The following is a 15,951-nucleotide window of genomic DNA, read 5'->3' on the forward strand; positions in this document are numbered from 1 at the left end:
CCGCTGACTGATGCTGCAAAAGTAGCTTGACGATCTTTGAAGTCGACCGGGAAGGAAGAAGAAGACAATAATTAAGTTGATTTTAAATGCCAAATGTGTTACTGACATTGAAGATTGAAGGTAAACCGAAAATTTATATTGTTAAATGTCAATGCAGACTTTAAACGCGTTGTTCTCTCTCTTCAAATGCAGCGAATCATTTGAAATGTATTTTCTCAGATTCATTCGCCATCGAACTGCGTACGGAACGTGAGATTATTTACTAACTTTTTTGTTATAAACAATTTACCGTGTGATTTTTAGCTTAAAAATTCAAGTTTTCATTAAAATCAGCAATACTTTAGAGGAGAAATATTTTTGGCCATGGAACGTTTTACACAAAATATATCTGCGGTGTTGGGCTCAAACGCCCCCATTTTCAATTGAAAAAATCCAAAAGAGGTACACATCAAACAATGTTATATTAAGGTTATTGCTTTCAATGAACTCTTTAAAATAAAGATAAAAACATTTTTTTTAGAGATACAAATCGGCTTTACCTCTTAATACAATTTTAATGTTCTCAGTTACGAAAGAAAATAATTATAAAATTAGCAAAAATTATGACATATTAGTATTTTAAAAATTCCCACTGGGCGTGTATCTATAAAAATAAGAAAATAAATAAATGTACATACAATTTTTTTTTAAGACATTATCTGAAATTTGGTAGGATCTATTACGATATTTAATGAGAAGACATTGTCTGAAATTTGGTAGGATCTATTACGATATTTAATGAGAAGACATTGTCTGAAATTTGGTAGGATCTATTACGATATTAAATGAGAAGACATTTTCTAAGGGTTCAATAATGACCCGATACCGGTATAAATAGTTGAGCAATCAAAAACAACTATCGATGTCATCGAAAAAATATTCACAATATATTCATTTAAACATTTATTGAGACACAAGTCCCAACTCTATGAAACCAAAGTCCTGTTGGGACGAATTTATGTATAAAACTTTTACAGTCAATATCACCATATTTACTGCATATAACAAAACATAATTAAAAAATACATGGCAAATCAAATATAAAAAAGAAGATTCCGTTTTGAACTCCAGTTTTATTAGAATTATTTTTAATAAACAGTTGTAATTTACGAGACAGACAGGCGCCGTGGCGCAGTCAGTTACATGACAAACTGCGAAACTGGCTTCGTGGGCTCGATTCCTGCCAGTTGCGAAAAAATCCAAGAAAAGTTTTGTGGTGTATTTTTTTATAATTTTTTTCGGTACCCTCTCTTTATATAATAGAAGCTTAGCAGGTTATTCCCTTGAAAAAACAATACATTAAAAATAAATACTGAACATTTTTTAAAACGGCCCAAGCGATTTTGTTATCAAAAAAGTTGTAAATATAAACAGCTGAAGCAAAATTTTCGGCAAACTAGGTTGTAAAGAAAACAAGTTTGTCAAATTTGCACGAAAGTTATCAAATTTCCTACGCGCCATTAACCGCTCGAACTCGAGCCAAGCCGAGGGCCTGGAAGGGCAAAAATAATGGAAACGAGATAAGGCGTGTAGGGGTTGCATTAGGGGTAGGTACGGGCACTGGACTGACTGGACACGGGAAGCTGCCCGGGTAGAGGGGAAGGGGAAGGAAGTGGACACCGCGCACCGGTTGAAACAGGGACACGACGCCTGAAACCTTTAATGATTTGTTACCTTACATATTGTTACAATCTGGGGCTTTAATAACTATTATTCCAACTTGGGTTAATCTATATAATTGCTTGAATTTACAATTTATTTAATATTCATATATAAATTACACCAGCGGAATAGCAATGTTTCTTAAAGGAAAACATTTAATGTTATGACAGTATTTGATGATATTATTTTATTCTTAATTGTTCATATTTAAATTATTATAAAATTAAAACTTCGTGATTGGTGTTACACGATTGCACACATCTTGTAGCACTTATATTGTTGGGTTGGTTCCTAGAAACCTGCTAAACTTATTTATTATTAAATACACTTCTTCGGGAAACAAGTTGTAATAAGGAGATGTGTGAATCTAGATGTTTCACAAAACCAGAAACAGTTTCAACAAACAAAAAGATGAATGCAATAAAAAAAAACGTTGTAATTTTATCCGTTCATTCGATTTTTTGTTGTTAAATATAATTTAAATAAAAATTCATTATTTGTTTATTTGACGGACTTATGCCGTCCATTCTAACGATGGTAAATACAAGTTCTTATAGTAACAGGCACTAATAAAATAAAATACTACTAAATAAAATTAAAGCTAGGACAAAAAAAAAATTACTACCTCAAGACAAGATCCGGTCTATCTTAGTGAAGTTTTAAAACTATAAAGACTTACACCAAAAAAGTCCAGATCTTGTCTCGAGTTTACAATACGACACAATCGGGACATTGGTGCATGCCGGCCATAGTTTGTGCTGTGTTGATCGAGGAACAGCACATTATTATTTCGCAACCGGCGGATCGGAATGAACATTGAATGCCACCTGTTCCAGTAACGATGGTACATCAATTAAGCCATTCAGCAAATTAAACATAAATATGGAGTCAATGTTATTTCAACGTTTTTGTAGACTTGAGATTTTTAACATTGACTCCATTTCTCCGTAAGTGTAGTCTCCCCCCTCTCGAGGCCAATTATCCATGCTACTTTTCTTAGCAAACGATGCTGCACCGATTCGATATGATTTATCCGGCCTACATAGAAGGGAGACCAGATCACGGATGCATATTCTAAAAGAGGACGAACAAGTGAGCAATATAATATTTTAACCGTGAACATATTAGTAAAGTCACTAGATGTCCTGCTAACAAAACCCAAGAGTTTTAGTGACTTGTTAATAATAATAATAATAATTATGGATAACTTATAATAATAGCGCCATTTTCGTAATATAATACCTCAAAGGTGCTTTACAAAGTGATTATATAAAGATATAAATTTAATTTTAACTTTAACTTTTTAATTTAAGAAAAATAATGTACTTTTTCATACTACTTTTCCACCACATGCTGAGAATTTATTCAAATGATTTAGAGAACAAGTGGGTTTTAAGTTTCTTCCAAAACATCACTTCACTCTCACAGTTTCGAATTTCTGCTGGGAGAGCATTCCATGCCGTAGGGCCTGCGACCGCAAATGCACGTTCGCCGAATTTAGTGCGCTGTTTGCGTAGAGGTATAATAACTTTTCTTTTCGAAGTAGATGTAACTGATCTAAGCGTAAGACGTCTGAGAGCTAGTTCATCTGGAATGCAGAGTTCCCTTAGATATTCTGGAGCAGAGTTGTGCAGTGACTTATACATAAGCCACAGAGTTTGTATTCCACCCTCTGTGGAAAACGTAGCCCGTGCATTCCCGAAGTAGTGGAGTGATATGACTGAATTTAAAGATTCCAAAAATAAGTCTCGCGGCGGCATTTAATAAAGCCTGTAGGCGAGTCATTGGTAGTTTATTCATTGGTAGACCTGCGTAAATACCATTACAATAATCGACTCTAGACACTACAAACGCATTTATTAATTGACGGGCGGCATCAACTGGCAAATTTTTGCGTATGCATTTAATCTGTCTCAGCTGGTAAAAGCTTGAACTTATCGTTCTACTAATTTGAGCGTCAAGAGAAAGGTCAGAATTAAGGACGACTCCCAGTAGTTTAACGGTGGGTAAAGCGGTACTCCTCACATCGGGTAGTGCCGTATCCTGAATCAAATTCTGTCGTCTGGCTGAAGCCATCCATAGTTGTTCCGTTTTAGATGGATTGAGTGTTAGTCTATTTTCAGCCATCCAGTTTCCTATTTTCTCAATGCATCCATTAATCAAATCAACAAGCACATTTCTCTCGCTCGGTTTACAATAAAAATAAATCTGCGTATCATCTGCATAGCAGTGAGACCACAATCCACATTCTTTGATAATATTCTCTATATCTTTGGTGTACAGGAGATAGAGGAGTGGTCCGAGTACTGATCCTTGGGGTACTCCAGTAGACACCTTAAAGTTATATGAGCTATTACCCTTGAACACAACTGCATATTCTCTTTCATTAAGATATGAACTGAACCACATATGTGCCTGATCACGGATACCATTAGTTTTTTCCAGACGTTCAAGCAAAATGTTATGGCCTACAGTATCAAATGCAGCACTCATGTCCAAAAGAGCCAACAACACTAGATTACCAGAGTCTACCGCCGTTATAATGTCAGACAGCACTCTTATCACTCCTGTCTCCGGAGAATGAAAACGTCGGTATGCCTATTGCCTTACCGAAAATAATGAATTCTGCTCGATATAATTAACGAGCCTATGAGAAATTATTTTTTCTAATATTTTTGATACGATGGGAAGATTTGAAATAGGGCGAAAATTGGAAAGATCTTCTACATCTAATTATGAACCTTTTAAAAGTGGTGTTACATTCGCTTTCTTTATGGCTTTTGGAACAATGCTGTGCTCCATGGAAGTATTGAATAAGTCTGTTAAAAATTGAGCTAATGCGTTAATGCATTTTTTCAAAAGCCATGTTGGAATCGGATCTAGTATACATTGTTTGTTAGGTAATGCCGCAACAATCCTTTTTACCTCATTTATAGATGTTGGTTCAAATTTACTTAATTTTTGGGAGGCGTCAGCTGAAAAAAACGGTTTTTTCCCTGAAGTAGATGCCAGTCTGATTTTTTCGACCTTATTTGTAAAAAAATTAGTATCATAGTATCAATATGTTCATTAAAGGTAAGTTTACAGTTCATGATAACTTCGAGGTCCTTAATAGACCTGACTTCATCTAAATTAATATTTTCTATTTAAACATTAAAACCAAAAAAAAAAAATACGAACTAACTTGAGCGAACCACGTATCGCAATCAACCGTTCATATTTGAAAATGTCAGTGCGAAGCAGGGATCCAACTACCACAGTACTTGGTTTTTTTTTCAGTGTTTGTTAATATTATTATTATTATACTTTACTTTTAAAAAAATTTACTTATTTATTTATTTACATACATAAGTTTATTGTACATTATTTGAGACATAAGTGCCAACTTCATTGGACTAAAATCCTGTGTTGAGATGGGACTACCAATTAGTTGACACAGACACATGAGTATATCTCCACAAATATATATGATCAGAAATATAAAAATAATTTAAAAGAAAACGTATATATGGCACATCAGTATGGTAAACAGTAAACTCAAACATTCGGAAAATCATCAAGGAGTTTCCTACTCAAATCTCCCACTAAGGAAAATCCAGTCCTTAACTTCTCTCTTGAAAATAGTTTATCCTTGAGAGCTTAATTCGCTCTTCCAAAATATTGAACACTCTCGGTGCGATAAATGAGAGATGTCCCTGAGCAAAAGTCGTACGTAATTGAAATAATACATAATATTAAAAACAAATATTTTAATTGAATACCTTTACAATCTTGACAAGGGTTATGCCCAGCGAAGTGTTCATTTAGAAAAAAAAAATTGTTGTACGTAGATAATACAAAATGTTTATTACGTATTAAGCTCTCAAGGACAAAACATATTTTCAAGAAAGGAGTTAGGGACTGAATTTTCCTTAGTGGGAGGGATTTGAGTAGGAAACTCCTTGATGATTTTCCATATGCTTGAATTTACTGTTTACCATATTGATGTGCCATTTATATGTTTTTTTAAATATTTTTTATGTTTCTAATCCTATATTTGAGGTGATATACTCATGTGTCTGTGTCATATAATTGCTCGTCCCATCTCAACACAGGACTTTTAGTCCCATGGAGTTGGGACTTATTGTCTCAAATAATGTACAGTAAACTTAAGTATGTAAATAAAACTACGTGCAGTTATTTTGCCCTTATTATACTTTGGTGACTGTTATTGATGGATGGCATGTCAAATATTTAGAGGTTTAAACGGTTAAGGTCTTGACAAATGAAAAGTCGTGTTCTGAAACCGGTCGGCATATAAAATGTTATTAAAGAATACAAGTGAGCTCGGTAATAATGATGTTAATGTATATATATATATCTATTATATAATTATTTTGTACGTGTGTTTGTCACTGAAATCCTAAACGGCTGGACCAAATATGATGAAATTTTTGTGAGTTTGAGTGGGTCTCTGGATGGTTTAAATTGCGATCTGTAACAAACTCTGTAAAAACAAGAGTTGAACGGCGCAGGATAACGAGATATTGCGCTCATTTTTTATTTTGCAGCAAATCACACAACGACGAAACGAAAAGATTAAAATGTCAAAATCAATGTTAAATGTCACTTAGTACATAGTTTATCGAAAATTCGAATTTCAAAAAAATGTTTGCTGAACCAGCTTATAGCAGGATAGTCAACGTTCGGGTAGGACAACGTATTTCCGGTCCGCTAGTTTTATGATATAAAGCATATAAACAAGAATGGTTCAATTTACTAATAAACGTTAGTAAAATACTTTAACAAGTCAAACGGAACGGGCGTACATTGACTATGACTCCATTGCATACAAATGAAATTTAAATACATCGCAATGCACGTAAACAAACTCTGTAAAAAAATATTCACAGTTTGGCGTTCAACGTCCGAGACCACGCTAGTATGGAAAGAGTGGGAGAGAGGGGGAGTTTAACTTTTGCGTCCCCGACAGCAGCGAAGGGAGGTTAAAGTAACAGAGTATTCACAAACTTTCTTCGCCTCGGACTAGAAAAGTCTCGGTTCACGCGAGCTAAAGGTAAAGGGGGAGAGGTTGTCGAGTTTCCGGAGATTGCGAATGAATCGAAACACAAGAATAGGTGCAAGTTTCAGAATAACTAGCGAAATATAACTCTCCAAAACTAAATCCTTAACAAAACTACGCCTACGAGTATTTAAAGGGGAAAATAAGATTTACCTGACTTTTCTTTTAAGATTTTTTTCTTTGCAGTTTACAATAGGTATACGTAAGTTACAAACACAAAATGTAATAAAAACCCTACAATGGCATGGCCTGTGTGTGGGTATACATTTTATTTTAAATTTTAATAAAGGCTACTGGAAGAATACGATAGATATCAAAAAATAAAAACTAAGAGCTAATATTAGAACACAATTTTCTGTCGATAAAAATGAGAAAATTATTACATTCAAAAACATATTTGACATACAGACGTGTTTGTCAATATTATTTTTAAGTATTTCAATATGGTTGCGAATTGTGTGTGTGTGCATTGTTCGAATTATTGTCACAACTTCAACATCCTTTGTACCCACAACATCTGTTCACTTAAACACCACATTAAAACCTCGTGTAGTGAATCGCGCGTTTATTTTGTTAAACGTGTGCCGCATCATAGACTTTGTTTCCACCAACCACCAGTGTTCAGCTCCAGATCGAGGGCCTGTCCTAGTGTTGGTGACGCTCGCAATTGACTAGTCGGACCACCGCAATTCCATCGAGAACGAACCAGGTTAGTGGCATCCATTCCTAATCCATCTCATTCTTTGGGGTTGTGACCGATTGACACTGCATACCGCATATCGAGGATATTAACTTATTTCATTAAAATAAAAATACAGTCCACTCCTCAAAATAATATCATAGAAGCCCTAGGGCTTCACCCCTCGCATTTTCTCGCCCCGCCACCGCGTGGGAATTCGTTTTCCCACCACAATAAACAACAATATTTTGAGTTTTGCCCAAATGTTTGTAGAGAAAGTCTGGATTTCAACTTCTAGGGAGTTATTACGATTGACCACTTAAACCCATTCAATGACAGGTCATAAGCCCTGTAAATTTCCATAATTCCTTCTCTAAAATGTTTTCCATCCCTGTTATAATATTTTAACATCAATATTTTTTTCTTCTCAGCATTAATTGATAAAACACTATTAAATTGGTTCAAATTGTCAAAAATCGTTTAAATTGGATATACCGGCCTCCGTGGTGTAGTGGTCAAGACGGTTGACTCACGCACGGAAGGTTGCGGGTTCGATTCCCGGTGAGAACACAAAAATTAAAAATGTGATTTTTCTCAAGCCTGGTTGTTCTGTAATGTAATTCACCACTGTAATTGGGCCTCCTGGCCTGATGTGGTGCAAAAAAATGAAATGAAAAATGAAAATCATATTAAAACTTATAATATTAGAAATCAAACACTGATTTGAGTCTACTGAACACTTTATTTTATTTTTACAAATATAAAAAAGATAAAAACTGAAATTTCGTGACAATTGTTTCGCCTTGTTAGGGAATTTTCAAACAAATGTGAAGATTAGATGGATTGAATGTCCTTATATAGTTATATAATTCAAGGTACTTAATTAGAAAATAAAAATAATCTTATGAACTTTAGCATGTACATTAATCATAATTGAGGGAAAAACCAATTGTTAATGAAAATCAGTGTTTGATTTCTAATATTATAAGTTTAAATATGGAGTTCTAAGAAATAAACAACAAATCAATCAATAAATCACATTAAATTATGTTTATAGCAATCCATGGTATTGGTTGATGTTTTTTGTTAGAAACGTAAATGTAGTTGTGTATTTATTTCTACTCACCCGCAAAACACTGTAAAGTATCTTAACATTACGATATATTTCAAGCAATCCATTAAGACTATTTAAAAAAAAAAACACTCCTAAAATGTTGCATTAGCCAGAAGCCAGGAGGAAGGAAAACTCCGACTATCAATAATTAAAGTATTCGAGATAATTTTATAACGTATTGCGGGTTCTCGTTAAAAGTTGCGTTTAAAATACAACCTCGCCATACATCGGGGAGGGGTCCATTACGCTCCAGAACCGGAGAGGTGATTTATCACGGCCGAGTGCCGCCGCCGCCGTGTCCGACCTGCCACCCCCGACCGACCGCCACGCGACTCCCGTGTCATCCATTCTCTCCTTTCAGCATCTTGAAAAAGTTCCGGTGCCCTCAACTTGCGAAGATCCCGTCCATCTCCACCCCGCGCAGCCGGGCTCGGGAGTTGTTTAGGGCCGCTCGCTCGAGCGTTTTACTTTCCGAGATTATCTCGAAAATTATACGAATAAAGATGTTTTTTACCAGAATTCATGGCGTCAATTCAAACCTTGCGAAAGGAGCATCCTCGTACGATCGGTGAATTATTGTTGTATGCGGAAGTGTGAGGAATTTTACTTTTATAACGCGAAACGTAGGTATATCCGTTATTATTTTTCAAAGTGTGCCTCGAGAGACTTCGGAGAGATAAGGAACATTACCTATGGTTTAGTCACGAACTTTCGACGTACCGAAATCCATCACATTGAGTGGCCATTTGATTTTTTTTTCAGGGTGTGTAATAAATTGTACATAAGACATTAAATTTATTGTAAAGCACTTCTCATCACTAAACAGAAAAAATAATTGAAATATATTTTTTATTTATTTATTTATTTTCTTTTATTCAGGAAACATACAGTACAGTTGCACAGTTTAATATTTTACACAATTAGACCTAATTCTAATGGACCAGTGAAGTTTCCATATTAAAAAGCAATTATATGTAAGGTTAATTATGAAAGTATAAAAAAGAGAAGGAAAAAGAAAACATAAATGAAAGTTGTTTAAAAATTAAAATTTAAGTGAAAAAAATATATTTTAAGGTTTGTAGTTTGTAGTGAGTATTTACAAATGGAAATAATATTAAAAATGAAGAAAATAAATAAATAAACAAGGTGTTAAACCCTTTAGAGGACACCTAGAACAATGTTGTACATAAATCGTCGGGATCCTAGAATAACGACGAATGTGCGAAAAATGCGACAATGACTTTTAAAAAATATTTTATCTTGAAAAGGTTATATAAGGGCTTTATATTCAGACAACCTTTCAATATAGCCCATTATACGATGTTTCATTGTAATAGCCACCCTAAACTTATTAAACTCAAGCCCCTCTTCCATTCCCTCTCCCTTTTTTAAACAATTTTTTAAGCAACATAAAATATTTGCATAATCTAATCATTTTTCCTAATCAGTGCATGTGCTTATGAAAATACATGTCGTGTTGGTTTTATATTTTTGTGCAACAACTATGGTGAAGGTGTGTAGTGGGTTTTGCGTGTTGGTTTAATTGGTGTCCCGACGAAGGGACGGGTACGTCTCGAAACCGGTAGACATAGAAAAGTCGGTAAGTGGTTACATACAAATATTTAATAGCATTTAGTGCAAAAAAATAATTTAAATCGCTCTCATGTAAAGTTAAAGAAAATCACGTGCGTCGTTGTTCTACCATAATGACGAAATATACTACCAAAATTGAGGCATTTGTTTTTTAATATTTCGTATTTATAATAAGTCTTATGTTACAAGACGATCTTAATAACGTACGGCGGTAGACAAATCTTCCACTCAGCTTGTTCAAATGCAATAGGTTAATTATTATTATTAGACCGGATTTTTCTCAAGCCTTAGTGTTTTACGCTGTAATTCACCACTGTGATTGGGCCTACTCGCCCTTCGTAGTGTAAAAAAATACAAAATACAAATACTTAAAAAAAGAACATGTTTTATTATGTTTGCAAGACGTAAATCAACGCATAATGAAATTAAACGCTATAAAGGGTTAAAGGCAGTACTATTTCAGCATCAGTTACAAGGGAAATGAATATTAGTCTGTGGAATATTATTTGCGAATTTATTTCACTACTCAGTAGTGCATTAACGTTAACGGGAGAGAAAGCGGAAAATCAAATAACAAAGGATATAATATTATTATTACGACGTCTCCCCACAATTCCGGTTCCGTATAACACATTCACAAGACCCAAATCCCCGCGAATAAGCGAGGCATAGTTGTAATTTGAAATGCCAGGCAGATGATAAACCCTCCGAACTGTCTGCGTTTACTCGAATACAAACGTTACACTCGTCACTCCACCTTCCGCCGTGGGCTGTCACTCCTCGATCCCGGTGCCGTGCACGGCGCACGGCGCACGGGCGGCGCCGCGCGGCGAGGCGCGGCAGCGGCAGAGGCGAGCGTTACTTTTAATATTTAATGTATCACTACTGCAAATATATTTTTTAATGAATACAGTTTGTTATTCAATAAGCCGTGTATTTGTTGTAAATAATCGTAATGAAAGATAGGCGCCGTGGCTCAGTTGGTTCGACGGCCATCTGTGAAACGAATTGATTTCCGCCAGTAGCGAAAAATAATCTAACAATGAATTTTTCCTCAATTGGTCTGGGTGTTATAGTGTATTATTCATAAATTTCTCCCATGTCCTTTCTTTCCTACCTGTTGACATGTTGACCCCTAGGATAGAGACTTGGCGGGTTAATACTTCTTAATTTAAAAAAAAATAAATCAACAGAATAGCGACAAAGTGTAAGGGCGTTTATCGGGCGGCTCACGAAAAATTAAGCAAAACGTTTAGAGATGGTGAACGAGTGGATATTTCAACGCTTGTGAGCCAAAATACGTCTTATAAAATGAAGTCAGGTATTTAAATAAGCTTTGTTAATACGGATATAATATTATGTCATTTATTCGCGAACGATATACTCATATTTTCAAAACCATATCATATTTGATCTAAAATTGGGTTTAATTGATCATTCGAAAGAAGAACATGCGCGCCCTTTGCAGAGAGTGAATGAGCGTAGCATTAATCCGACTCCCGGGAAGGAGCCCTCATTTAGCTGTTCTACGCGAGCGTTATTAGAGAATACTGGGGCCTGTTGAAGAGATGCCAGGGCCCCGATTAAAATGGGAAGTTATCAGAGTTATCTTCGACTGTCTATAATGTAAAATCAAAACTTTATGTACGAAAATGTGTACATTTGTATAAAAAATTAAAGTATCTTCGTCGATAGCCTGTAATTGAACATGTTTAGAAAAAAAATGAATATTATATTTTTCGTACACAAAACTTAATTTTACTTTATAGATAAATGAGAAAACGCCGTGATAAAATTTAACCGAAAAAACGCTGGAGATTAAATTAACACTTCTCACGTAGGAATGGGAGTAGCTAAAATACCGATTTATATTAGTGAACGAACATCTTTCGCCCTCAAATAAAGCCTTACATGCAGCTGCTAGATTAAAAGCTAGAGATAAAAAATAAAAATAAGTATGGATACGAAATGGCTGCATTTTTCTTCGTCAGACAGAGTCATCTCCAGCTATATTGATCAAGAGTACGGAATCTCTTAACAATGTAAAATAATTCATTGCAATTTCCTTTTCTTTTTTGTTCAAATTTACATTTTTCTTATACTCGTATGTGCATGTAACTGAATTTATAAAATCTTTTCGCGTCTTTAAATATTTATTATCAAAATACAAGAGGATTGTGCTAAATTGGGCAAAATACAAGAGGAAAGACTAATGATTTTTATCAATAAGTTTGAAATAACAACTATGATGTAATTTGTCTAAGCGAGACGTGGCTAGACTCAACTGTACTTAGTGAAGAAATGTTTGACGCGCGATATGCAGTCTATAGAAGAAATCACGAAACTACAATTTCTACTCACAGACGGGGAGGAGGAGTTCTGATAGCAGTTTCAAAAAAACCCGTGTCCTCTAGAAAGAAATCATTTATAGCGACTGTGAAGATATGTGGGTGGAAATAAAACAGAATGTGAACTCAAATTTCTGTATAAATATTGGTGTAGAGTGCGTCCCAACAAATATGCAATTCACTAATTATAATGATTGCATTCAAAAACTCCAGCCAAAAACAGCTTTCTTCGAGGCAATGATGCTAATTCTCAATATGTGATTTTAGGTGACTTTAATGTTCCTGGAATAAAATGGAGGTCAGATAATTCGTTCAATAGCAAAATTCTCTCTCCCATACCTTATTTTAGTCCAAAAGCCTTCAATTTAATTGATTTTGTAAGTATTTGTAACTTGTATCAATTTAATCATCTATTTAATCTTAGTGGACGCATATTGGATCTCGTATTTTCGGATAACAATAACATAAAAATTTATCCTGCCAGTGGTCTTTCTGTAATTGATCAACATCATCCTCCATTTGAAATTTCCTTTGTTATTGATAATGTAAATTATTCAATGAAAATTGTGATGTACTAAAATATAATTTTAATAAATGTAATTATTATCTTCGCCGTCGAGACCCATAGTCAGTTGATTGACGTCATATTTTTTGTGATATCGGCACTAACGAAATGTATTTAGTATTCTATAATACCATATGGCAAGTTATAAATGATCATGTTCCTATTTATAGCACCAAAACTAGTCAATGCCCAAAATTATTTAGTATGCCTCTAATTAAGGTTTCGAAAGAATAAAATAAAATGACAATAAAGACGAAAAATTGAATAACCCGTTAGATTATGAGTCATTCTCTAAGATGAGAAAAAGAGCAAAAGTTTTGCAAAAGGCCTGTAATAAATCTGTTGAAGAAAACTTGGTAGACAGTATAAAAGTATATTGGTCATACTCTAAAACATTACGAGCCACTAACAGTTAACCTAAGTTTGATGATGAATGCGCGAGTAATGGAAAAGATAAAGCTGAAATTTTCTCTAAATACTTTGCATGTGTTTTTAACTCAAATACTCAATATGTTTCTAGTACACCGATCGAATTTAATATCTCTAACATTAAAATATCTGTTGAAACCATAAAATCATGTCTAGAAAAGTTACTGCACATTATTTTAAACAAATCTCTTAGTGAATGCATATTTCCTGACTTGTGGAAGATTGCAAATGTGATATCAATACATAAATCTGAAGACAAATTATCGGTTAAAAATTATAGGTCAATTTGTATTCTAGCATGTTCCGCTCAAGTTTTTGAGTCGTTGATCTATGCAGTAATTTTAACTTACTTTAATCCACTCATTTGTCCTCAGAAACATGGATTTGTTTCAAAGAGGCCTACTGCGTCCAACCTGCTAGATTTTTTTGTGATTTTATTTGCCCGTTAATGAATGAAAGTTGTCAGATGAAGGCCGTGATATGGCCGTATACTGATTTCAAAAAAGCTTTTGATAAAGTCAACCATCATATTCTAGTTTTAAAAAATGGAAGCAATCAGCGTACGTGGTAATCTCTTGCGTCGGATGAAATCAAATTCTTTTTTTTTTAAATGGGTGGGGGGCGCACACTCCACTAATCGGTTATTTTTTAAACGTCTTCGCGAAACAGTTTAATTTGTGAAACGGTAACTGTTACCGCTAATCTTATAAAAAAACAAAATGTGCACCTCTAGTAGGAAATAGACTAAATAAAGTGTACCTCATTTATTTATTTTTAATTTTTTAATTTTTTTATTTTTCCATACACATATTATTTACATATAAATATAATTACAAAAATACACTTTAGAAAAATAGATCTTAAAATTAAGCTATAACAAGAATTGGAAAAAATGCCCCCAAAGACAACAGCGTCTGAGCGTAGGCCAATCCGCCGAAAGACGCAATAGGGATATTTAAATGAAAACATACTCGTAAATGTATTTCATTTTTATTCGCGCTATAAAATTTTGATTGTATTTTAAAATTTCGTTTCTAAATAAATTGTATTATATCGTTTTGAAGGGCCACTATCTAAACCATACGTTTATTCTATCTACGGTAAACTAATTTATATTGGTATATTATACATTGTTACTAACATCGTGTTTCGGTTAACAAAATTTGGTTTGTAAGAAAATTATATTTATATTACGGTCATAAATAGCGATAATGCCCATTTGGCTGAAAGACAATTTTCTGCTTACTTCGGAAATTATTTTCCATATCATTATTATATTGATATTGATAAAAAACATACTATTGTATGAAGGATTAAACTAAATAAAATATTGATAAAAATACAGCTTTTAGTACAACAAAGTGCTTGGGTGTTATAGAGACGGTTTTTTTAAAAAGGCACTTAGCTAAGGATTTCAGGCCGTAATATTATTACGTAGATGTCTTTCGGGAAATCCTCGATAAGACCGATAATTTCATCACTCGAGTTACAAAAAGGTGACCCATATCAGTATCTGTCACAGGATGTACAAGGATGCTGAAAGTATATGTTTTTGGTAACACATGGAAAGGGGTCTATTAAACACAAAAAGCATTTCATTCGTCGCACCAACAACTTATGAGATTTCTACAACATCTTGATGACGTAGTTATTTGTAAATTGATAAATCCTTTGATTTACGCTATGGAGTAGGATTTATTCATAGCAAGACTTACAATTCCTACTTCTGGCTGAAATGTCATAAGGATTATTATCATTGTTTGTGTATTACTTACAATTCCTACTTCTGGCTGAAATGTCATAAGGATTATTATCATTGTTTGTGTATTAATAACATGATTTAGTTAAATATCAATAAAATTCCTCACATTTGACCAACGAGCGCTTTCGCCGAAATCAAATAAAAATATTAGTACTCGCAAGTACCAGTAGGCGCAAACGCTCGTGGGTCAAAATAAAAAACAGTAAAACTTAACCGAGGAATTTTATTGACATTAAACATTGACCATGAATATCAAGAAATATCTACAACAAACATCAATACTATTAATAACAATTTTTAAGTAGTCGGTTTTATTCGAACCTAATGAAACATATTCATGTAATTGCATTAAATATAATTATTTAAAACTGATGTGAAATGAATTTGTGATCAATAATCTGCTGTAAATAAATAATAAGGGAACGTTGTGAACAATTTCTTAAACATATTTATTTTGCGTAAATAATTTATTCCTGCATACAAAAATGCCCGTTTTAAACAGGTTTCTAGAGAAATCTATTGCATTTAAATAGTATAATTATGAGAAAAAAAAAGTAAACATTTTTCTTGTAGAAAATAAACATCATTATTAATATTATTGTCACTCTAATTCCAGCGTGTCAGCGATAATTTGTAATATACATTAAAGGGGGCTAGGTATAATTATTTTGGGATTTATTTATTTATTCATATTTTAC

The sequence above is a fragment of the Micrasema longulum genome, unplaced genomic scaffold, assembly GCF_059751315.1.
Source record: "Micrasema longulum isolate JH-2025_06_02 unplaced genomic scaffold, ASM5975131v1 h1tg001327l, whole genome shotgun sequence".
In the NCBI taxonomy this organism is placed as follows: Eukaryota; Metazoa; Arthropoda; class Insecta; order Trichoptera; family Brachycentridae; genus Micrasema; species Micrasema longulum.